The sequence below is a fragment of the Monodelphis domestica genome, chromosome 8 (assembly GCF_027887165.1).
Source record: "Monodelphis domestica isolate mMonDom1 chromosome 8, mMonDom1.pri, whole genome shotgun sequence".
In the NCBI taxonomy this organism is placed as follows: domain Eukaryota; kingdom Metazoa; phylum Chordata; class Mammalia; order Didelphimorphia; family Didelphidae; genus Monodelphis; species Monodelphis domestica.
The window spans coordinates 258,609,109-258,632,170 of record NC_077234.1 but is presented as its reverse complement, the minus strand read 5'-3'; the positions used below and the strand labels follow the sequence as shown (position 1 = coordinate 258,632,170).

Here is a 23,062-nt window from a genome sequence, read left to right as displayed (position 1 = left end):
TAATTGGGAACACTCTTTCCTATGGCTGCTTATCGTTTGCATCACTTTTGGGGGTATTCTTTGACTTTCTATATATGAGGAGGCGGCTTTTGGTGTTGACTGTTTTTGTTATCAACCCAACTTGTATATTTAATCTTTATCAGAAATATTTGATACTATTTTCTGATTGAAAATTCTCTTCTTATTTTCCCTGCATTACTGGTGTGTTGGTGTGTAAGCAATTACTCAATAGAAACTTAAATTTTTTACGAAAACAACTCTTCTGTGTTTGGTTAATAATTCTCTCTCTAGTCATAATTGTGAAAGGCAACTCCACCCATTTTTTTTCTAATTAAAACAAAAAGAAAGGTGATCCTTTACTGGGAACTTATTGTAGTATGTAGTAGGAGATTCTTATTGAAACTTTTTTTTTCCTTTTGGCAAATTGTGTTCTTGACTATCAATAATACTATTTTCAGTTACTTCTGATTTGTAACTATCTAGTCTCTTCTATTATTTTCTTTTCAATTTTTATTCCATATTGAAGAATTTTCCCAATGACCACTTTATAATATATTTTGGGAGAGTCTATGAATACCATTTGTATTTCATTATTAATGCTTTCATTTCTTTCCTTAATATTCTTAATATTTAGTTATCAAGACATTGATATTGATATTAATAAAATAACTATTTCCTTGATATTTAATGTGGTCAAATGAAAATTAAAATATATATACCTTTTGTCTTAGACTTGATACAGAGTTTTAGTCCCAAAGCAGAAGAGTGGTAAGAGCTAGGCAATTGGGGTCTTTTGACTGGGCAATTGACTTGCCCAGGATCATATAGCTAGAAAGTGTCTGGGCCCAGATTTGAATCTTGGACTGCCTATCTACAGACCTGGCTTTCTATCAGCTGAGCTTCTAAGCTGGCCCTGGTCCAATGGATTTAATACAATTTTGGTTTGCTCTGTAAAGTAACCCCTTTTTAATTGGATTGGTGTTATACCAAATTTTACATGAATGCAAGAGGTAGCAGACTTTTATTGGATTTATGGGAAAGAGCATTTTGCCACTGTAAGTAGGTCTTGAGTGCCTCTGATAAGATTGATTCCTAGATGGTTCATGCATGTTGAAGTTATTGTGAGTGGAGTACCTCTGTCTTCCCATTTTTGTCAACAGTGCTCCAAGAGGCTAACATTTTGGCACACATTTCGCATCCTCTGCTTTTCCCCCAAACCATTTCTTTGCATCATTGTCTCTTCTCTCCCCATTTCCCCTATCTTCTGCCTATCACTGAAAGGGTCCAGTAGTCTCTTCTCTGGCTTCTTCCCAAGCTTCTGCCCATTCCTGAAATTAAAATACGGAAATAGTGTGCCTCAAAACATATCAACTAGGTCATAACTCTTTGCATTCCAAAAGAAGGCTGTCTTCAAGCGGGGAACTCTTAAGCGGTCAGCCCAGTCCCCGTAGTGTATTTGAAATGAGTCGATTCATAGCCATAAATCTATTGTGTAAAATGAATGCTTTCTAATGTTACAATAAATCTTTCCATGTGGCTACAGAAACGGAAAGGTTCATAAGCTAGACGGGGAAGATCGACAGAGACAATCATTTAGAAAAGGATTTTCCCTGTTACACAGAATTAACTGGGTCTATTCGCAAACCGGCAGCAGCCATGTGAACACAATAAAGCCCAGCAGAGGAGGGTGCCCTTCTCTCGGCTCAAATCGATGGTCCTAGAACACAATGAAGATCAAACTGCAATAATCCAAATGAGTTCCATGTGTGAAAATGTCCACATTTCCTTTGGCCCTTCCATAAGCAACTTCCTGTTCACATCTATGGGGAAAGATCGCTTACAAAACGTCTTAAATTACAGCTTTGCTCAGGGAGAGGATTGGTTCTCTCAGAATGACAGAAACCCATGGGGAAGGTCCCAAAGTCCTGACTAACAAAGACACCAAATAGAAGAAAAGAACAATTAGAAATACTTGGGTCAACGATAATCCGCCGCTTTTTATCCTGGTGTAATTTCCATGAAGTATTCCGCTTCTGTTCAGTAAGGACCTTAAGAAGGGACGATTCCTCATTTGCTACCTTGTTCTGCCATCTGTAGGCCACAGAGTATATTCCTGGGCACGCCGTTTTCCTGGGCTGTTAGATTTATTGGCTTCTGGGATGGCCACTTTACTCTCTGCACATTTGAAAGGTCCCTCTGATCTTGAGGAGATCTGCAGATCTCGTCAATATTCTTTCGTTCAAAATACAAAATTGGAAGATAAAACGGATTTTCGTGTGCCAAATGTTGCTTATTTTTCACAAACAGGTCACTTGGTGGTTGTTTTCTTTTCAGGATTTCGGGGTCGCTTCATTTTGGGCATAGAAGTAAAGGGGAAATGACTTGCTACTGCGTCTAGAACTGCTGATAAAAATGAGAGGGGTGTCCTGACCGACTTTTCCGGTGTCAAACCAAAGAAATATAGGATGAAATGACTTCGGACACTCGTAAACACGTTTTGTCTTAATTCTTATCGGCAGCAATGCCGCCACCATCCACATAACTCCTGATCAGCCACGTCTGCCCTCACGTGCTATTGAACACATTAGAGTCTGGCGTGAATGAAAGAAAGAAGCGACTGCTTAGTAACTGCTTGAATGTTTGTTTCCAAGAAAGAGCTTTTATCTTGTTGGCGGAAATAGAAATCCCTTTAGAGAATGTAGAAGAAGCAAACGGAGGTGACATTCTGCCACACGTGCGTGCCTTATTCATATTGTGCAGACACAAGCCCATATTTATCCCATCCCGCATCGCTAACTAAGGCATAAGAGGAAGCGAACAGGGAGAGGGAAAACAGAGTCAACATGCTGCAGGACAAAGACGTACTTCGAATTTTCTGTTATTTGTAAGTGAGAGTTCAAGGAAAGTGAAGCAAAATTTAGCCCTTGATCATCACACCCAGCTAAAAAGGTCATAAAGTCGGTTTAAACTGCTCGGTGTGTCCACGATTCCACTGTAACTTTAAACTATAGTTCTGTTTGCAGTACTTATGGGGTTCCCCTCCATCCAGGCTGTCAGCGACTTGCCCTTTTTTGTTGGTCCAGAATGCACGTAGCTGATGGCGTGTGCACTAACGTGTGCCCTCCATACAGCACGGAGAAGACGTCGCTATTAAATCTGAGTGATGTAAGCAGAACTGGGTGTCTACGGCCTCCCCAGTGATCACAGAGTTGTCACTCACTGTAAGACAAAACTCTGTAGAGGATGGCCGCGTTATTCAGGGCTTTCATGAGATCTTTAGCTATAGCACCGAAGGAAAAGAGGGCTCATTTTAAACGTTGAGCCGCCGAAATCCTGCCCCTTTCCTCCAGTCACAGCTCCATGTCGGACCTTTAGCACTTGTAATCGGATAGCCTCGGGCTTATTTGCCAAAGATCTTCTGAAGCTGAATTGAATGTGGGCAATCTATCTCAGACACTGGAGGAACAAACTTACTCGTGGGACTTCCCTGGATCTTCAGCCAGCGGGGAAAACCATCTTGAAAGGATCTTTGAGTTCAGTAAATGCTCCCAAATGAAACATTCAGCCTTCGAGACTCCGGGGTGCATTTGGGCCATTCTCTTGGGAACTTTAGGTCTCTAGAGTAATAAACTGATTTCACTTAGCCATTGAAGCTGTTTTGTCTCCTAACACACCTTCCATTTGCTATTTTAGTGGGCTTTTTACCTCCTATTGACTGCTTAATGGGGCTTTTGGTGTTTTGTATTTATTGATTCCTAATTTCCTACCCTAATCCCAAGCTGGATTTCTATGAACAGACTTCAGTCTTCTTGTAAAAGACAGGTTAGAAATGGCGCTGCATTTTCTGTGGCTCACACTCGAGCACGCTTTAAAGCTCAGGATAATGGGCTGAGAGGTCGGAATTTTCAGCTTCAGCATCTCACTCAATCTTAGTTTATTGGACACGTCCAATGACGTTTTTAAAACGTTGGTGTGTCTACTGTGGAGTGTGTATGTACTACCTTAGGGGCACATCCAGGAAAGAGAAACTCTGGGAAACCTAGGAATTACACAACATGGAGACAGACATTGAAGAAGGCGCTTTTCACACGGACATGCAGAATAGCTAAAATCTTGTTAATTAATCTGGAAACGCTATTCTGTAATTCCCTCTTTCTAAGCTAAGGGTTCCAGCGCTGAGCTAGGAAGACACAGCCCGGAATTCAAATGTGGCCCTAGACATTTACTAGCTGATGTGGTCCTGACAAGTGACTTATGTCTTCATCTGTAAAATGCGAGGTGGAGAAAGAAATGGCCAACCACTTGGGTATCTTTGCCATGCAAACTTCAAACAGGATCGTGATGAGTTCGATATGATGGAAAAGAAAAGACGGATCACTAGCCACAACAGAAGGTAGGAGACCTAGAAGGACAGAAAAGATTTCTAGGCGATTTCTAAAGCCAGGTCGAAAATAAAATAAACCAAGTTCCATTACTCGATATAATTTTAAAGAGAGCCACTAGTTGGCCACATATCCCTAAAACATGTACTTTGAAGCGTGTCTATTTTAGAACTGGAGAATTTTATAAGGAGTTGCAAGGAATTGCACACAGGTTAAATGACTTGACCAGTCATAATCTAGTAAGATAGTGTTTGAACTCGGGTCTTCTTGACTCCAAATCTTCTACTCTAGCTAGACTTTGTTTAAAGTGGAAAAACTTATCGGCCAGGAATTGCACCCAACCTCAAACTATGGAATTGACTAACGGATATTTGCTTTCAAGTCCCAACGACTTAACGTCCTGATTCTCATCACAAGATCTGGTTTTCTTCTGCTGTGTTTTTCCCCACAGTGATAATATTTGAATAAACTGGTGATAAGAAACAGGTCCTTGAATGGTGCTAAGCCTGTACATTTCATCTGTTGGCTTTTTCTTGCCTGGCCATCTTTGCTAAGGCTTTCCCTTTCCATCTTAGAGATCAACAGTTTTGTAACGTGTCAGAATAATCCGTGGCCTCAAGGAACTCACAAGAGCCTGGGAGAGAAAACTTGGAAACACGTATGAACAGGAAAAATGCAGGATTGGCTGGTAGTCATCACAGAGAGAAAGCTCGGGCATCACGTTTTTGTCCATATTGTGCTCCTGGGAGGTGACGGCGTTGACCACATCTGGATTTCCAGGGTGAACTCCCCCCCTTCACCAAGGAATGTGTAGCACGCATTAATTAGCATCAGCAAGAACTCAGTAACGATCTCAAAAAGACTGGCCACCACCAGATAGATATTTGGCTTGTATCAAATGAAAATAAAATTGCATCACGTGAAGAGAGAGAATTTTGAGGAACTCCATTTTAATCTGCAGCCAACTGGTAAAAGGGCACTAACTTCAAGGGATTCTGCAGGAGAAGAACATGCTTGGACATGCTGACAGTTTGGACACTGAGTGTTAAACCTCTGGATTGGGTGATTGACAACTCAAAAGATCATGGGTTTGTGCGGGGGCTCAGAGGTGGATCTTGCTGAAGGTAGAATAGAGAAAGCAACAGTGCGTAGGAGCCTACTAGTGCTAACTTCATGGCAATGCTGGTGAACAGAGTCCTGGGCAGCTTAGCAGAGGGTTCAAATTCAGCCTCAAGCACACAGTATCACTGTGACCCTTGACACACCACTTATCCTCTGTTGAGTTTTCTCATTGGTAATATGGGGATAATAGCACACGCTTATCATGCTTGTGATGATCCTATTAAATAATCGTTCCAGGACTTAGTGGCGGGTTCATAGGACGGAGCATATAAATGTTAGCGACTACGATCATTGCTGTTAATAGTAATAGTGACATAAAATGAGGAGAATTGTCTTTCCTATAGTTGGTGAAGTTAAAATGAATTAGAAATGCTGAAAGAAGGCCGGAGATAGAGAGAGAGAGAGAGAGAGAGAGAGAGAGAGAGAGAGAGAGAGAGAGAGAGAGAGAGAGAGAGAGAGAGAGAGAGAGAGCCCCAAGCAAGATTACAATTGTAAAAAGCCCATCTGCTGGCAGTGCCAATGAAATAAGAAGACTTTTCTGGTGCCCAAGGGTCACAGGGCACTTTGGAAACTTCTCATTTGCTTGTTACCACTTTCTGAAGTTGGTCCTGCAAGCAGCATGTGGACAATATTGATATTTAACAAATAAGGGGATTGGTCCTCAGGGGAAGTGGCTTTCCTACTCTCTCTTGGCTATTAAGCCACACAACTGGGGCTCGTAGGTTTTCAGACAGTAAAGGTACAATTTCTCTACTAATATAATAAATGTAATATAAACTGTCTGTTGACCCTGAGAACATTTTCACTTTGAAGAATTTAAGGGAATGAGCATTTATAAAGCACCTACTATGGGCTAGGCATGGTACCGATCACTGACAAATATGATTTCCATAAATGGTCAGAAGCCAGAGAGGTAGGTGCCACTATTATTTCCATTTTAGAATTGGGGAAACTGAGGAAGATCAAAGTTAGATGATGGACAAGCTTACACAGTCACTGAGTGTCTGAGATTTAAATTCGAGACCTCCTAACTCCAAGTCCAATGTTCTAGCCATTCAACTAGCTCACTGCCCTCAAGTTTCCTGAGTCACTTTGTGGAGGGGGAATTGCTTGTTTTGGTGTGGTCTAAGAGGCGATAATTAAGAGCTCAATCAACTGAACTCAACTTTAAAGTGCCTATTCAGTGCAGAATGCTGAGTCAGGAGCTAGGAGAGATACCTTGCAATTAGACAAAGTAGGAAAGTCGGATCATAGGCTATGCTCTCTACCAAGTGAGTGAATCCGCATGTGCGATCTCGGATTCTGTCCAGTAAAGAAGTGAACTCTATCAGCACGCTTATGGAACCGCTTTTTCTTGGATAAAAGAGAACCGCCATGTATCGTTGGATACCTTTAGAGTCAGAGAGTCTGGATTCATTTTCTGGCTTTGCAAGTGATGATCATATTGCCTTTGTGAACTCGGAAGAAACACAGAACCACGTAAAGTCTCAGCAAAACCAGTCTTGAATCAGGAGAGGGGAAGGTCCAATGGCTGGTGGCTACCCAGAGCTCCTCTCCAAGGACTTCGCAGGGTCCACACACCCTGGGGCTCTGAGAAGGTGTCCCTGGAAGAAGACACCTGCCAGATACTTTTTCCAAAGAACAACAGAATTGGGGGAACTTATATACCCTTTGGGGAGCCCAGGGCCAGGGAAGTAGGATTGATTGACATTCCCATGGTTATAAGGGAGTGAGAAGACCAAACTTCACTGACAGGACCCAAACAGGGAGCTGGGGTATGGGGGTGGGGGTGGCCTAGGGGTTGGCCTTCTTGGGACCAGATCTCTGATCCAATGGGGGAGACTTCCAAGAGGAGAAGGGCCCTTAGCATTCGCTTAGGTCAGCCAGCCCCACCTAAGCCAGGATCCATTACTGTAAAGTCTATTGTTCACTCTGAGACCTCCCTTGAGGCAAACTGCCAGGTGACAAGGGCACACTTGGGGTCTCCCATGGATGAAACACTCCATTCTATGGCCCGTTGTTTTCTCCTCTTTAAAATGGCTCTATTGACAAGGTGACCTCCAGTGTCCTCTCCAGTCCAATGCAGTGGTCATGTGGTAGCTGCAGCTAAAAAGGGTCTGATCTCAAAGCACTCTGGAAAGAGGCCCCTACAAGGGAGCTCCACTGAAGAAAGCCCGACTTAGAGGTTAGGGGATGGCGGTGGTTCATGAATACTGAGAAGAGATGAAAGAGAATGAAGAGAAAGAGGATCTGCATCCCCAGTCCTTTGGCACCCTGAGCGTTAGGCAAGGCCAGTGCCTTGTGTGGGAACCCAAAATACTTTGTTTCAGTTTAAAAATGAAAGAGTTATGAGGAGAAGAGTGAAGATGGGATGAAGTCCTCCCCACTTATTCTTCAGACTTCTAGCCAGTGGGAATGTAGAAGCACCCAGTTAAGGATTAAGTGTATGTGCGTGTGGGGAAAGTCGATGACCCACGTGTGCTAGTGAGGGACAGATCAGAAGCAACTGACTGCCCCTTGGGCGGCCCAAAGCCAAGTTTAAGCCACCATCAGTACACATAAAAGGTGGACCAAAGGCACAGGAAGTGACGCAAAGGACTGTCTTTAAATTTGGTGCTAACTTCCTGTGAGGGGTCTTTGCCTTTGAACTTGGCCATGGAGGAGCTCAGGCTTGAGATCTCAGACTGCTTCCCTTTGGACTGACAGGTGGTGAGTGAAAAGGGCTCACTCCCCTTCCTTGGCTTTTCTGGAGGCACCAGCCTCTGGAGAGGCCCCTCCTCTTGGAGATCTGGAAGCCTTGTTTAATTAACACCCCCCCCCCCAGGCCCTGCCTGGTTCAAACCAGGACAGAGCATCTCTCTCTCTCTCTCTCTCTCTCTCTCTCTCTCTCTCTCTCTCTCTCTCTCTCTCTCTCTCTCTCTCTCTCTCTCTTTCTCTCTGTCTTTGTCTCTTTCTCTCCCTTTCCCTCCCCTTCCCTCTCTCAGTCTCTCTGTCTCTCTGTCTGTCTCTCTCTGTCTCTGTCTCTGTCTCTCTCTCTGTGTCTCTCCCTCTCCCTCCCCTTCCCTCTCTCTGTCTCTGTCTCTGTCTCTCTGTCTGTCTCTGTCTGTCTCTCTGTCTCTCTCATGCTCTCTCTTTGTCTCTGTCTCTCTCATTTCCTTCCTTTCTTTCTCTCTGTACAGAAATGATCATAAAGCCATTCTGACTAGGTAATTCATTGGAATTGAGTAATTAAATTCCCGGTGACCGTACTCTCCAGTATTCAGTCCCACCACAAATTTGACCGCTTACAGAAGTGAGAAACAGACTTCACGGAATAAGAAGACGGATATAGCCAGGGCCAGTGAACCGGCTCCGTCAGGGCTTGAGATAGTGAAGTGACTTTGGCCTGTTTCTCCACCACGTACGTAGCATGCGTGATAAACCCCAGGAGTTCAGATGAACATAATTGCGCATGAGAACCCTGCTGCTCATTTTCAAACTGGCTTGGGAGCCGCTGGGAGTGACTGCCTAGTGGATCTTGAGTGAGGAACAAGCAGCCAGTACTGAGTAAAGGCTGTAAGCGGTCTAGCTCCTTATCCTTCATGCTACTTGGCAATTATGTTTTCTTTCTTCATTGTTATTATACATTCTCTAAATGTCAGAGCCTTGTGAAAGGGGAATCAATCAACCAAGGCACAAAAAGAGCAACCCAAAGAGGACTAGTCTTTGGAGTCCTGGTGTAGTCGGTCAAAACCCATCCTTGAAGGTATCAGAACTTGGGCGGGCCCACTCCCCTCAGGGACGCTTCTGGGGGCAATCCGCTCGCTGACTTAAAGAAAAGGCCGGATCTGGTCAGGCGGTTTTGAGAAGAAATCAAAGCTATCCGCTGTTCCATGACAAAATGGCCCACAGCACTGCTGATTAGAGAAATGCAAGTTCAAATGCCTCTGAGAGAGCATCGTGAAGCCACCAGGCTGGCTAGCATGACTGATGGAAAAGGAAAAGGAAAACCGCTAGCTAGCCGGGCTGTGCCAACATTGGAGCACTGATGCATTGTTGGCGCAGCTGCGAACTGAGCCATCCATGCTGCATTCAGCTTGGGAGCTCTTCCCAGAGGCCTATCAAACTTTGCATAGCCCTTGAATAAGAAATCCCAGGTAAGGCAAAAGGGTCTATTATGCAGAGATTTAGAGCAGCAATTTGTGTGGCAAAGAATTTGAAATCCAGGGGACGCCCTCAGCTTGGGAATGGCTGGGCACGTTGTGGTAGATGCTGGTGATGGAACCCTTCTGTGCTGTAAGAAATGAACAAGAAGATGGTGTGAGGAAAACTTGCGGAGACTTCTGTGACCGAGTGCAAAGTGGCGTGAACGGACCTGGAGAAGCCTAGACCGAAGCCCCAGGACTGTAAGGACCATCCGCGTGAAAGAGGGCGACTGATCGAGAAACCGATCCAAGATGATTCCAAAGGACTTGTGGGGAAAAGAAGGCCATCCCTCCCCAGAGAAGGAGCCCGAAGCAGACGAAAACCCCTTCAAGAGAGACTTTCTTTGCTCTTGGTGGGGAGCACACACATCATGGATAACATGATGCTTGGCTTCTTGTGGAGGGGGGTAGCTTTAGGGAAGGACATAATTTGGAACTCCAAACGTTTCTGAAATGATTGTTGGAAATCGGGACACCCCAAGTGTGCCCCCGACCCCTGAGAATTCATCCTGAGGGAGGTCCCAGACTCAGCCCTTTCAGGCTGGACAACCAATGGACTTAAGGATCCCAGTCCAGGTGGGACTTACACCTAAATCAAACGGGAAGTACCTCCCATTGCGCCAAAGACCTCTCCCAGCTAGCCCAGCCCAGCGCTGGACCCTTCCCTTTTGCATGGATTATAAAGCACCAGCTGCTCCCCATAATCCTGTTTGGGACTTCTCATCTCCTGGTAGCCCTGGTAATGCCAATCTACCACATGGGCCTCAGTTTCTCAAACGGCATGGAAGTTGCCCAAGATCTCTTGTTCTTTGGAAAACCACGAAGCGTCGGGGGCTGCACTGTCCCAGGGATGCAGGTCTTGGCTGCCAGCGGTTTGTGCCCCAGGCTCTGGGATAGCGGCCATGCCTGGACCTGCCTCTTTCCTGCTTGGACCTGGGCTTTCTGGCTACCTCAGTGGCTCTAGGCTATTGGCTGAAATACATAAACTGACCCCCCAAGGAAAACTAGCATTTAACACCTATAAACAGCAGGCAGCATGGCAAGGTGTCACTGAATCTGCGCTGTCATGCCGACAATTCCTCATGGCGGGATCCAAAGGATCTGGAGATGTTCCAGAAAGGTTTCCGGCCTCTTTTCCTGCATCTGTTGGCAGAAGGCAACGCGGTGCCACTCACTGCCCAATCTCTCCAAGGAAGCAGCGAAGCCTCCCAAACACGGTTATTTTAGAGCTCCCTTCCGGACACCCACTGAACTAAACCCCGAAGCTGCTCAGCTCTGCCTCCCTTCGGCATTTCTGCGCGGTGTAACGCCTGATTGGAGATGGGCTGCCTGAATGATGCTGTGCGCCATTTGGGGCTAAACAGCGGTCCCTGAGCATCAAGGCCATCCTGCATCCAGCGCTCCTCGTGCGTCACAGGCTTTCCTCAGGGGAAGTAAGGAAACGCTCACGCTAGCCCCAAGGCCGCTAAAATGGCGGACTGAACAAGGACCGCATTGCCTTTCTGAGCGAGCCGACCCTTCTGGCAGCCTCCTGGTACATTCCTCCCTTCATTTCATTTGTATAACAGTCTGCCCGCTCTTAGACCACGTGCCACGAGATCCGGTCTTAGTAGCGCCCCGCCCTGCCCCTCCCCCCTCCCCCCAAGACTCCGCCACTTCATATTCCCATGCAAACCTGGAGCACTTGCAGGGAGGAGATAAAAGGCAGACTCGGGCGCATTCTCCCTCCCAGGCAGCTCCCACAGCAGCCTCAGCTCTGCACACTCGGCCCGCTAACCTCGTTCACTCTTTTCACTGCACCCAATGTACGTATTTAACTTAAGTCGTGCAGGTGCTCCCTCTGAGCACTTTCGTCAGCTCGAGGCTGTGTAAAGTGGAACGGTGTGCAGAGTTCCAAAGGAGGCCGCGTTCCTTTTCTACGGTAACCCGATCCCTCCCACGCAGGGAGGAGGATCCCAATGCTCAGTGGTCCTCCCCCTGGGGACGGACATCTCCCCTAGCTCCCTAGTACTGGGATTGACCCCCTGAGACGCAGCAAAAGCCCCGTCAGTTCTGGGTCTTCCCTTGGTGATTTGATTACATGAAGTGGTCAGGCCAACCAGCCAACTCCCGTACAAGGTGTCCGAACTTTGAGGGGGGTGAGGGGGGTGAGGGGGGCTTTAATTCACATCGCGTCTAATGGGAGAATCTCCCAGCCCACAGCTCGCTCCGAATTCAAGCCACTTCATTGTTCCGTGCCCTTTCTGTACCCTCATGACATTGATTGTAGGGGGGCTTCCTCACTAGATCCTGATGTAATTCAGCGTGCGGAAGCGAGGGGGCACATCGAGGGGAGCCCAGGCCTTGAATGGGGGGCCAGAATTGTGGTTAGTGTAGGGGAGACCCTGCTGTGATCCTTCGCCTCCTCAAGTCTGCTTCAGTGTGAATCCAGGAAGCCCCACATTTGTAGCCATGCGGGATGCCCCCGTTCAGTTAGCTTGAAACATGGGGATCCCAAGTTTGCCTTTTGTCCCCGGAGACTGAATCACAGACACCCCAGTAAAGGATAACCCCAGTTAGGGGGGCTAAGCAAAGGCTAAGCACTTTGTGTCTGACGTGTCAGAGACCCTCCCAAGAAGCCTCCACCCAGGGAAGGGACCGCCCTTCTAGAGGCCATGGGGAGGAGTCCCTTCCCGGCCCCCTGGCCTCTGGCTGTGGCTCCTTTCCCAAGCCTGACCGTGTCCTGTCGGTGTAGTCTGAGCACTCCTATTCCTTGTAGCTGTGGAAATGTCGGTCAGTCACATCTTCCTGCCCCATGGCTCCCCAAAGGTATGTAAGCTCCCTAAATTCTGTGGTACTTTGGGACCGTCAGTCTCATGTGATGGCGTGTGGGTGGCCTGGGGAGCCCCTCTGTGGGTGGGTGGAGGCCGGAGAGAGAGTTACTGACCCCTCTTCTCAGTGAGAGATGGGCTTTCTCTGACCACTGGAGAGCTCTGCCTTAAAATCGGCCTTAAAATCGCAATCAAGAGACAGGAGTTATCATTCTCCAAAGAAACATCCATTATCCCAAGGAAGTCCATCAGTAGCCAGCCTCCTCACTTCAACCTGTTTCTGTCTCTAGAGCCATCATTTGGTCCATTCCTCCAATCCCAGAGGAATATGGAATTTCATTTTTTTCTCTTCAAGGCTCCCCCCTCCATTCATGCCCACCCAAGTCTGGATCCTAAGGGATCTTGCTCAGAGACATCCCTCTCTGATGAATCTTCAGTTGGGCCATTCTCAGTAACTTACTAGGGCCTTCCCACAACACTTCCTCTCCTTCTTAAAAATCAGAACATAACGAGGCAGATGTTCCGGGCTTCCCGGAATTGGGCTTTTTTCTTTGTGTGGACACACTTTTAAAAGACCGTGTTTAAGAGGTGACTGATGTGATAAAGGGGATTACTCCAGTGGGCAGGCAATTCAGCTAAATGCCTTCTGTCTCTTCCAAACCTAAGATTCCCTGATTTTCTTGAGAAAGGTGACTCACGTAACCCCACAACGTAAGAGCGCATGATGGTAAAATGGGTTTATGGGAAGGCGATTCACGTTTGCATATGGCTGAAGTTTTTAAAAGGGTCAACAGGAGATAAGACAGAGGACTAGTGTAACCTCTTAGAAATTCAAAAAGAGGTTCCTATTATGCAAAATCTTTATATGCAGGTTAATTGCCTGCCAAGATTTCCTTTTAAATCCAAGGAGAAGTATGCAGGATCAATGCTGTACAACGAAATGCCATTATTTTGGACTACCTGAAATATCGCACAGACCTTTTGAGCTGATTTTACGCCACGTGGGAGCTGTAAGGGCTCGTTTAAACATTTTCCCCTGCACAGTTATTGTGGAGTATTAGCAGATTCGAATATTTTCAGTGTTCACACAGGCAGACTGAAAACCTTCATCCCTGTTTTTTCCAATTAAAATAAAATAGTTGGCTGTGCACAGCTAGAGACTAAGCATAAAACTAAGTATAAAATGAATGCTACACATGCCAGTTTAATTGCTAATTGGGATTCTTAATGTAAGGATGCGATATTTTATACAAGGAGCTATTCTCCTCTTCCTCCACACCCAAATCTTGTTTTCTTTGAGAACTGGAATAAATGTCAGTACGTTCACGTTCACTCCTCTCCCCTCCCCGGCCGCCCGCTCCCTCCCTCCCCTCATACATTCAAGAGAAAGCTATTAATCTTCATTAAGCTAAAGCTTCCACCTTTTCTTTTAAGCTCCTGGGCTGAGTGGACCTGTCCCTTAGCTGGTATTTAAGGTATTTACAGATAGACACTTCTCTTTGCCCTCCATTTGTAAACCGACTAGAGAAATGTGCAGGGCAGTCGACTGTCCGCATCGCTGGGGATGACGGTGTTCTTTGTGTTTTGTATTTTCCATGCTTACTAATCCAAACACTCTCAAAAGCTGACAGTACTTCAGAGCACCACTTTGAACCAGATGCTTCCTTTGAAAACCAAGAATTATGAACGTATTACTTCAGTTTGGGGATATTTTTACACGTTTCTCACAACAGATGGACTCAATGCACCACATATGTGCTACATCAAAACATCCTTTCCACTTAAAAGGCAAACGAAAGACAGCTTTAACCTGATAGGAAAAAGAAAAAAAGATGATTTGTGATAGCGTGCTTTAAAGATTCAGGCGCTAACGCGGATTCCGTATTCATCTTCTGTCAGGTAGGAGATGCTCTTCTCCAAACTTGGGTTGTTTTATGGTCTCGTAGTGATTTATCCCTGTTTAATTCCAAGTGGAGGTAAATTGATAGGTCACTGTCACCATCGCGATTCGAAAACACGAGCTATTCAGTTACTTTGGAGGTCATGATATGATTTCAGAGGAGCGCTCGCAAAGCTCCAGCTTAAAGGCTGCCTCTCATGCCTACAACCTACGTGATGGCCAATAAATCAATTAATGCCTCAGTACTTCCCAATGAAGTATCAGAACAAAGGATACGTCGTGAATCTGCAGCAGTCTTATTTCTGAACTATTGATGTAGCCACTTCCAATTTGAATGTTACCTTGGTATTCAGTACGGAATTTGGATGGGACCTTATTCTAAACAAAACACAATAATTCGTGATCTAAATTTAAAGCCTCCTATTTTTTAAATAGCTTTTTCTAGCCTTCTAAGAGGATCACATTCTCAGTTAGCTTTTCTCTTCTATGCTGAATGTATCAGGTTCAATCAATTAAAAACAAGAATTTCCCAAATATCACCTTTCTGCAAAGAAATCATAAGCTCAGAAAAGTTGTCAGCTGCAAAAACATTTGGTATATCATTCACGTCATCGGATTTGTTACCAGTGGAAAGGTAAAAGCTCTATGAAGGTCAGGAATAGCACCACTAGCCAGCACTTTGGCCTGAAGAGGAATTAAAGTTAGTTCTTTGAGAACGAGGATCGGATGGCTTCTTTGAAATGGCAGATTCCGCCCAAAAAGAAAAGGTTATCTATTACCATAAGGTCAGAAGGATCCCTTCCCCAGACAAACCACCTAATTACCATGTTATTAAAAGTTCAAGCCTTGGGTGCTTATTAAGTCGTGACCCTGGAAAAATCATCAGTGAGTTTTAAAAAGGTAATACCGTCCCCACACTTTCACGTGACCCCTGGAAAATGCTTTACTTCATTTCTTTGCTGCACTACGCTCAGTGTTACCAGAAACTGAAGTGCATGCATGTCTTTATCAAAAAGTTATTAGTTATTTGGGGATGGATTGGAAACATGCCACATTAGGGAAGCCTTCGGTCATTGGTAACAAGATCAGTCGAGCCAGAAGGGAGGGGAGGTAAACTCTGCCCAACTGGGGGTTTTCTAAAATGGCAGCATCCATGCCAGCTAGAGTGCTACACGTCTGCGTGAAGACTTTTCATGCCTCTGTGGTTTATCTTTCTACAATGCCAGTTAATCCTAAGAGTGACAGAAAACCTGTGAGACGGAAATTCAGAACTTGAGACCCTCACAATGACTGAGCGTTGACCTCATGGATTCCTCGCTAAATGCCTTGGGATCACACCATTAAGAGTTGGGCGAAGGAAAAACTCTTTCCTGATCACTGTGAAGCAGGACAGCCAGATGTTACTGGGTCTAACAAATGTACACGATTCTTCAGATTTTTTCTAACATCTGAGAGAAATCACATGAAAAACCAAAAAAAAGAAAAGAGAGGAAACAGTAAAATGAAAACTATTGCCTCGCTCAACATTATCTAGTGAGACATAGACCAAAAAGCCCATTTCCATTTTGTGGAGCCTTTTAGTGACGGAAAATCCAATTTACTTTAAAGATGAATCACTTAAAGTATTTTCCTCATTGAAAATTTGCTTGGCATGGCAGTGAAGAAAGGACAAATGTTATCTACATTTCATGGGAGCTCCAAAATCTTGGCCGTTAAACACTGGAGAAACAGGCCTGCTTCTTAGGAGGTCACTTTTGGTTGACGGGGAGAACTATGTCTCCGTTGTAGCACCTGGAAGTCCTCACATCATATCTCAGAGAACCCAAGGATATTAATCTCACGGGCTATTTGAAAATACTGAATTGGAGGCTGCTCAAACACACGTACAGATGACTTCCAAACCAACAAACAAAATGAAAGCCACAGCCAGGAAGGCAGCAGTACAGATGCATTTCGGAGACTTGTGTCCTCCTGCTGTTTCCTCTCAGAAATCTAGAGCAGAAAATTGTTAAATTTTCTTTCTTATCTCATAGAACAAAGTTAATCAGGAAAAAAAACTTACAGAATATAGTTTAGAGAAAAAGTTCTATTCATTTCCTACCTATGGAAGTCAAAGTCAAAGAGAAGGGATCTTGATTAAACGTCGTGATTTCTAATGAATGATCTCACAGAAATGAGTATCAACAAAGCGACTTAAGAATGTCTGACGGTGTTAAAGGGATGCTCTTAAGCTCTCCCTCTGGCTCCTTGAGAGGCTTAGAGAGCAGCACTTCTAAGTAGATCAGAACTGGCCGGAGTCAGTGAGCCACAGTGGAAGATTCCCTTGCCAGCGAGACCAGGGCTGAGGGGAGGAAGTAGCCAGCCTTCTGATAGGAAGTTAGGGGGGACAGTTGGTCAGTGAGGGGAGAATGGAAGCAGCCACTGATAGTTGAGGTCCTTTGCCTCTGGGATCTCTAGAGAGCAGGAGGTCTGCCTCGGAGGCAAGGATCTGCTGGCAGTTGGCTACAGGCCATTGAGCTGCTAGGCACAACTGTTATTTTATCCCTATTATTTTAGGGAGTTAGGTAGCCAGTGAATAATTTATAGACAGAGTAGATTAAGATGGGCCTGGCACGCCAGGCAGAAGAAATGCCTCTCAGAAGACAGAGGTAGTTTTAGGAAATTTTAAGCAGTATTAGGAATTTTAGGTATATTTATAGAGTATACAATTAATAACCTCCCTGTTCTCTTTTCTATCTGTACTTCTTTCTTAAATCAACAAAGTTACGGTTAAACTGCTCTCCTCACTTTGTCGAACTCCTTAATTTAACCCTCAAAAGGGGAAAAATAATTCTTTCTGCTGCAGTGGAAAGAATGTTGAATGGGTGACAAGGACAGCCTCAAGTTCAAATGCTACCGCTATCCCTAGTTCTATGACCATGATTAGATCACTTAATCTTTTAAGTGTCACTTCCTTTATCTGTAAAATGGGGGTAATCATGCCTGTGTGTGTGTGGGAACAAACAAAACCCAAGGATCCAGGATAAGTCAGAGACTTATGATACAAAAGGCTAGCTCCCACTGCCCGAGGGAACTGAGAAAGTCTGAATGCACAGTGAAGGATGCCAGTCTTCGCTGTATTTCTTCCATGAAATGTTTCTCTACTGTAAGTGATAGGTGCCTTCTTTCATAGCATGAAGAGCAGGGAAATACGTATTATCTGATAGTACGTTTAAGGTCTAGAGAGGAGGGTCAGAAGGAGGGAGAGAACATTGATCACAGCAGGTCAGAAAACAACTACTAAGATTGCATTATATAAAAAACGGATGCCTGTGCTAACCAGGTTGATAGGGATCGGGGCCCAGAGTTGCCAAGGACTGGGTTCATGCTATACAACTGCACATGTTGATTTTGGTATTTGCAAATCGCTTATCCTCTTCATGGGCCAAGGCAACTCTCTAACAGTAAAGGCTCCTCAATTGGATTTGAATTGAGAGGAAATTTTCAGAGCAACAATCGGCTCCCTATCTGAACGAACTTCCGACCCGGATCAAAATGCTTTTTCCATCTCTATCACCCAACATAGTGTAGGTACTTAATCCATATATGAAGATTGATCCACAAACAAATAACTAATCGTGAAGTAGTGCAGTGGCTTGAACGCCAGAAGAGGCCAGGGTTCAAGTATTTACCAGTGTTTACCATCAGGGTAATCTATGTGAGTCTATTTTATTACATTTCCTGGCCTATAGATAAAGAGGTGGAATGAAATAATCTTCATATTCTCTTCCAATTTTAAATCTCTAAAATGCCATCATTAATATTATTATTGCTTCATTTTCTGAACTTTGGGGATTTACTTAAACATATTTTAAAGACAGATAGCATAGAAGGTAATACAATTAAACCAGCCTAGCTAATGTGAGAACAACCACAAGGAGGATTACCAATATTTCTTCAACCAGGCCAGGAATTTTTTTCACAAAACATGGAGTTAAGGGGTAGAGAGATCATACTGATTAGTTTGTGTTTTGTTTTAAACTTATTTTAGATTAAATTTTGGGTAACCTAGATTCAAATCAATGGATCTTGGAAGAAAGGAGAGGATAAACATTCATGCCTACTATGTGCCAAGTACACTGCTAGACATTTTATGAATGTAACTCTTATCCTGAAAGCCATTGGTATGGGACTTTCCTTATTGCTAGGTATGAAGACCCTGACAGAAGATAATCCGGGAAGGGGACATTTTCAAGAAGGAATCTTTCTTCAGGACTCTTCGAGGCCACGTGGTAAGAAGTGTAAGCTTCAGCGCTCAGCCAATCTCCCTTTGAAGGCTCTTTAAGAAGGAATCCCTTTTCAGGACTCTTCAAGGTCAATCCCTTTGGAGTCTCCATGGAGGACTCTTTAGGACCAGTCACCTTTGGTTCTGTCTCAGCTTCAAGCTTTCTTCAAACCACTGGGTGAGCTTCTAGCTTTTAGAGAGAAGATGGAAGATGCCAATCCCACTTAAAGAAAACACAAGAAGAGGGAGCAGTCTCCATCATGTCATTATTCTCAACTTGCTATTTAGGAGTTTTGGAAGAGTGTCCTCTCAGATGATCCAGGACCATCTCTTTGGCTTGAGCTGAATTACCTTGCTCTTAATGGGAGAGTCCTTCACTCAGTAAGTATTATCTGGTATGTATTCTCTTGTGTATACTTTCTCTGATTTGCTTTGTATAATTTGGATAAATGGATTCCTTTGCTATACATACTATGTGTCTTCATAGTGGAATTTATATTCCGTATAAAAGGAATCAAATCTTAAGCAAAGATCTTAGGGTTTTCAAATGACAAAGTGATCAAGACTCATAAAAACACAGATGAACAATATTTAAGGGAACAGATAGTTATGCTTCTATGCCTCTTTCTGAGGAGAATGGAGTGGTGACCTCTGCTCTCAACCACCCACTTTCACTCATGGCAGAAATGAAAATCTCCCTTGGAGAAGGACAAGGATCAAAAGCGTTAGAGGTATCTCTTTTGCCTTCCTTGGAATCACAGGAGGACAGTCCCATTGCCATAAGTGGGCCTTATTACACATGTAAAGGCTACCCACTCATACTCTTCACACACATACCATATCTGATCCTCACAACAACTTTGTGAGGCAGAAGTTATTATTATTCTTACTTTATATTTGAGGAAAATGAAGTAAAGTTAATTGAATCATGTGAGTTAGTTTTACTCCACCCTGCTTAATCTTTAGAATTCTAGCAACCAGGAATGTAGACACCCCCACTTAAGCATTGGTGTGGGGGAGGAAGGTCTATGACCAGCATGTGCTAGCACATGACAAATCAGAAACAACTGACTGACCCCCTGGGCTGTCCTAAGCCAAGTTTAAGCCACCATTGGTACATGTGAGACACAAGAAGTGATATAAAGAACTGCCTTATATTTCACATCACTTCCTGTGAGGGGGGCTTTTCCAGACTTGGGTGGTGGTGCTTGACTTGGAGGGCTGGAGTGTGGAGGCCTGTGATTGCTTCCCTTAGTCGGCCACATGGTGAGTGTTAAGGCTGAATCCTCTTCCCTGGCTTTCTGAAGGAACCAGCCTCCAAAGAGGTCCCTCATCTAGGAGGAGGCCTCGTGGCTGGAAGCTGAGCTAGATTTAATCTTCTGGGAAGGCTCCTTGGCTGAGAGGCCTCTGAACTCCCCCTGGATCAGGCCAGGCTGGATTAGATCTTTATCCCTTTCCCTCTTTCTCTTTCTTCTTAATTTCTTCCTTCTATTGTAAACGAACCACCATAAAATCCCATTCTGACTTATGTATTTCATTGGGATTTAGAATTTAAATCCCTGGGGACCATTAAATAATATATTCAGTCTCAACCCTAAATTTTACCCTTCACAGTCATACAGTGTCACAAAGCTGGTAAGTAAAGAGGCTTTTTTTTTTTTCTTTGAAAGGGCTCCATATTGTGTCTGTAGAAAGTCTCTGTGGAAATTTTTCACAAAAAATACCATTTCACTATATAGAAAATGACATCTTAAAAAAAAACCCTCTTTAACACCTTTTCTGTTCCACTAGAAAAATGATAATTTCTTATAAACTATGTATGGAATATAGGAAATGTGTGTAATTAGAATTTTGTACCCCAGGACTCCATTTCCCAGAATACCACTTTCATCCTCACTTTATGTCCTTACATTTTGGAGATGAAGTTTCTGTTACTCTGCCTCTCTCTCTCTTCTCCCACTAATGTGGTCAGGAAAATTTCATTTTACTTGGGATTTTATTTTTGTCTTTCTCTTTCCTCTACTTCAAGTGATTATTAGTAAATCTTATGAAATCTAATACTCGGAGTTATTAGATATTAATTTTAATCTTACATTTCTTGTGACTACAAAGGCATAGAATCCTAGAGGTTTTTTTTTTTGAGTAAGATAGGGAACAGATAAATTTTTTTTCCTACTAATAAGCTGTTTTTTTCTTTCATTTTTCAGAGGCTGTCCACAAACTATTGCAGTTCACACTGTTGCTCTCCTTGTTCTCACTGCAGCCTCCCTATTGCTGCTGTTTGCCCAAAGGTCTGAGAGCTATTTGGAAGCACTTTCTTTTTCTTGCCAGAAGGGTGAGATCCAAATCCACTTGGGTTACCCTCCCTACCCCTACCCCCACATGGGTCTTAAGCCTGAGCTAGCTGCTGTGGGGCAGAGGAACATAGCGTGGAGCAGCCAATCCATGCTATCCACCCTAATCCCAGCCTGGCTAACCAAGGGGGGCTTCCATGCTCCTGACTGTGGTGGTGGGGACTGAAGTGGCCCCTAGCATTTTTACCCCTAGTGGGGAGGGGAAGGAAGGTTACTCCTCCAAAACTCATAACTTTAGCCAGTACATAGTAGGGTAACACTACCTACAGCCAGGAAGTAGATTTGCAACCAATTTAATAAGTAGAATTGCAAGCATAGCCCAGTTGCCTGCCTAACTCAAACAGCTCCCATTCTGGGAGAGCATTACAGAGCTTGCAAAGCTCAAGGTTTGGGGGTGTCTTTTCTTACTACTGTTCCTGGGTGCACTTGTCCTTGTAATTAGCTTGAATAATCCTGAGATTCAGGGGGAAGGGGGCAATACACCCCTTTGACATTTTGGCCTGCCCAATCTCTGTAACACACCCAATATGGGGTTCATCCATAGTATGCCCAGTTCAGGTATGCCCAGAGGTGTGACCAAAGGACTCTAAATGGATGATGACACTGGGAAGGGGAAGGAACCTTTTTTTCCAAGAAAACCCAAAATTAGGTCACCAAGTGTCTCACGTGATTCAACAATAACAGCAAAAACCACTCCTTGGAGGGAGTGAGGAAGGAAGGAAGGAAGGAAGGAAAGCAAAGCAAAGCAATGGTTTTGTCAGATTAATGGGGACATGAAAGCAGAGCACCCTTTAGGGCTGAGATAATTACTATATTTAGGAAAGATTGTTGGGAACTAATGTAGGAATGTAATTCTGTTATCACTCTCAGGCCTCTCCTCCTTAGCTCCTGATCATCAGCAAGGAGAATATCAGAAGGGGCTGTGACTATCCTCATTTTTCTTGAACAACATGGAGTCCTGCCTACTTTAGCTGCCTAAACTATTCTGTGGAAATGGATTTGGTTTCAGACATTCATATAGCGAGGCTTTCCTGTTCTTTATAGCCTTTAGTCGTCCTTCTATGATTGAACTGTAGATGGGATGTATGTAGGTATATACAAATGGATGGATGGATGGATGGATGGATGTGGGGGGGGGCAGGAGAGAGGGGGGAATGGCCTAGTTAATCCTTTAAGTCTTTGCAGATTTGTGCCTATTACCAATCTAATTCATGGAACCTCAAGCTGGTTTTTCTGCTTTGAACTGGATAGTGACAAAAAGCTTCTCTGGGCTGATGAATAAGGACACCTATAACCAAATATGATTTCTTATTCAAACAGATGTATATAAATGTCTCTTAACCCTTTTGAGATCTTTTCTTCTTGGGTGGGTGAAGAAAGAAATGTTTTGTGCCTTTTCTCCCAAAGAACTAATCTGAAGTGAATTTTCAGTTCATTGGTGTACTTAGGAGACCCTTCAGAATCCTGAAGTTACTCAGATCCACAGGGTCCCAGATCTGCCAGTGTAATTGAGAATTAGGAGAATAAATCTCGGTAGATATATATGCTTTCCCTCACCAGCAGCTTGAAATCATTTTTTCCCCTCTCTTACATCATATTCTTCCCCAAACTCTCTGATGACTCGGGGAAAAAAACATATAGAAAGCATCTGATGAACTGGAAAAAGTAAAGAAGGGGTTTATTGATTTTTTTTTTGCATTCACACTCAGATCTAGTTCCATGCTTTTTGAATCATTAGTTCTTCCATCTCTGAAACCAATTAGAATCATTTTCTTAACCACATAGTATGGATTCTTTAGTTACTATAGCAAAACTAGTTTCTTCTTACATTTAATATGGTAAATTAGATACAGGCAGAAAAAGTCTATGCAGACTTCAAGAACTATTTCCCTCATTGGCCAGTCCCTCCATGATACATGTGCATGTGTGTACACACACACTCAAAGAGGAGGTGGATAGAGTGAAAGAGAGAGGGGGGGGAGAGAGAGAGAAGTGATGAAGAGAGAGAAAGAGGAAGAGAGGAGAAAGAATAAGAAGTGCTTTTCA

The 23,062-nt window shown here is 44.1% G+C and overlaps 1 protein-coding gene and 1 long non-coding RNA gene across 8 annotated transcripts in view; both read right to left on the bottom strand.

The window, feature by feature from the left end:
- ROBO1 (roundabout guidance receptor 1) overlaps nucleotides 1–23,062 on the bottom strand; it is a 1,078,784-nt gene that overhangs the window by 673,295 nt on the left and 382,427 nt on the right. The gene's annotated exons all lie outside the window — the stretch shown is intronic.
- Nucleotides 15,956–17,396, bottom strand: LOC130455880 (uncharacterized). Its single transcript, XR_008914083.1, has 2 exons — nucleotides 16,500–17,396; nucleotides 15,956–16,390 (listed from the first exon to the last, which is right to left on the bottom strand). It is a non-coding gene; the product is annotated as an uncharacterized LOC130455880 (long non-coding RNA).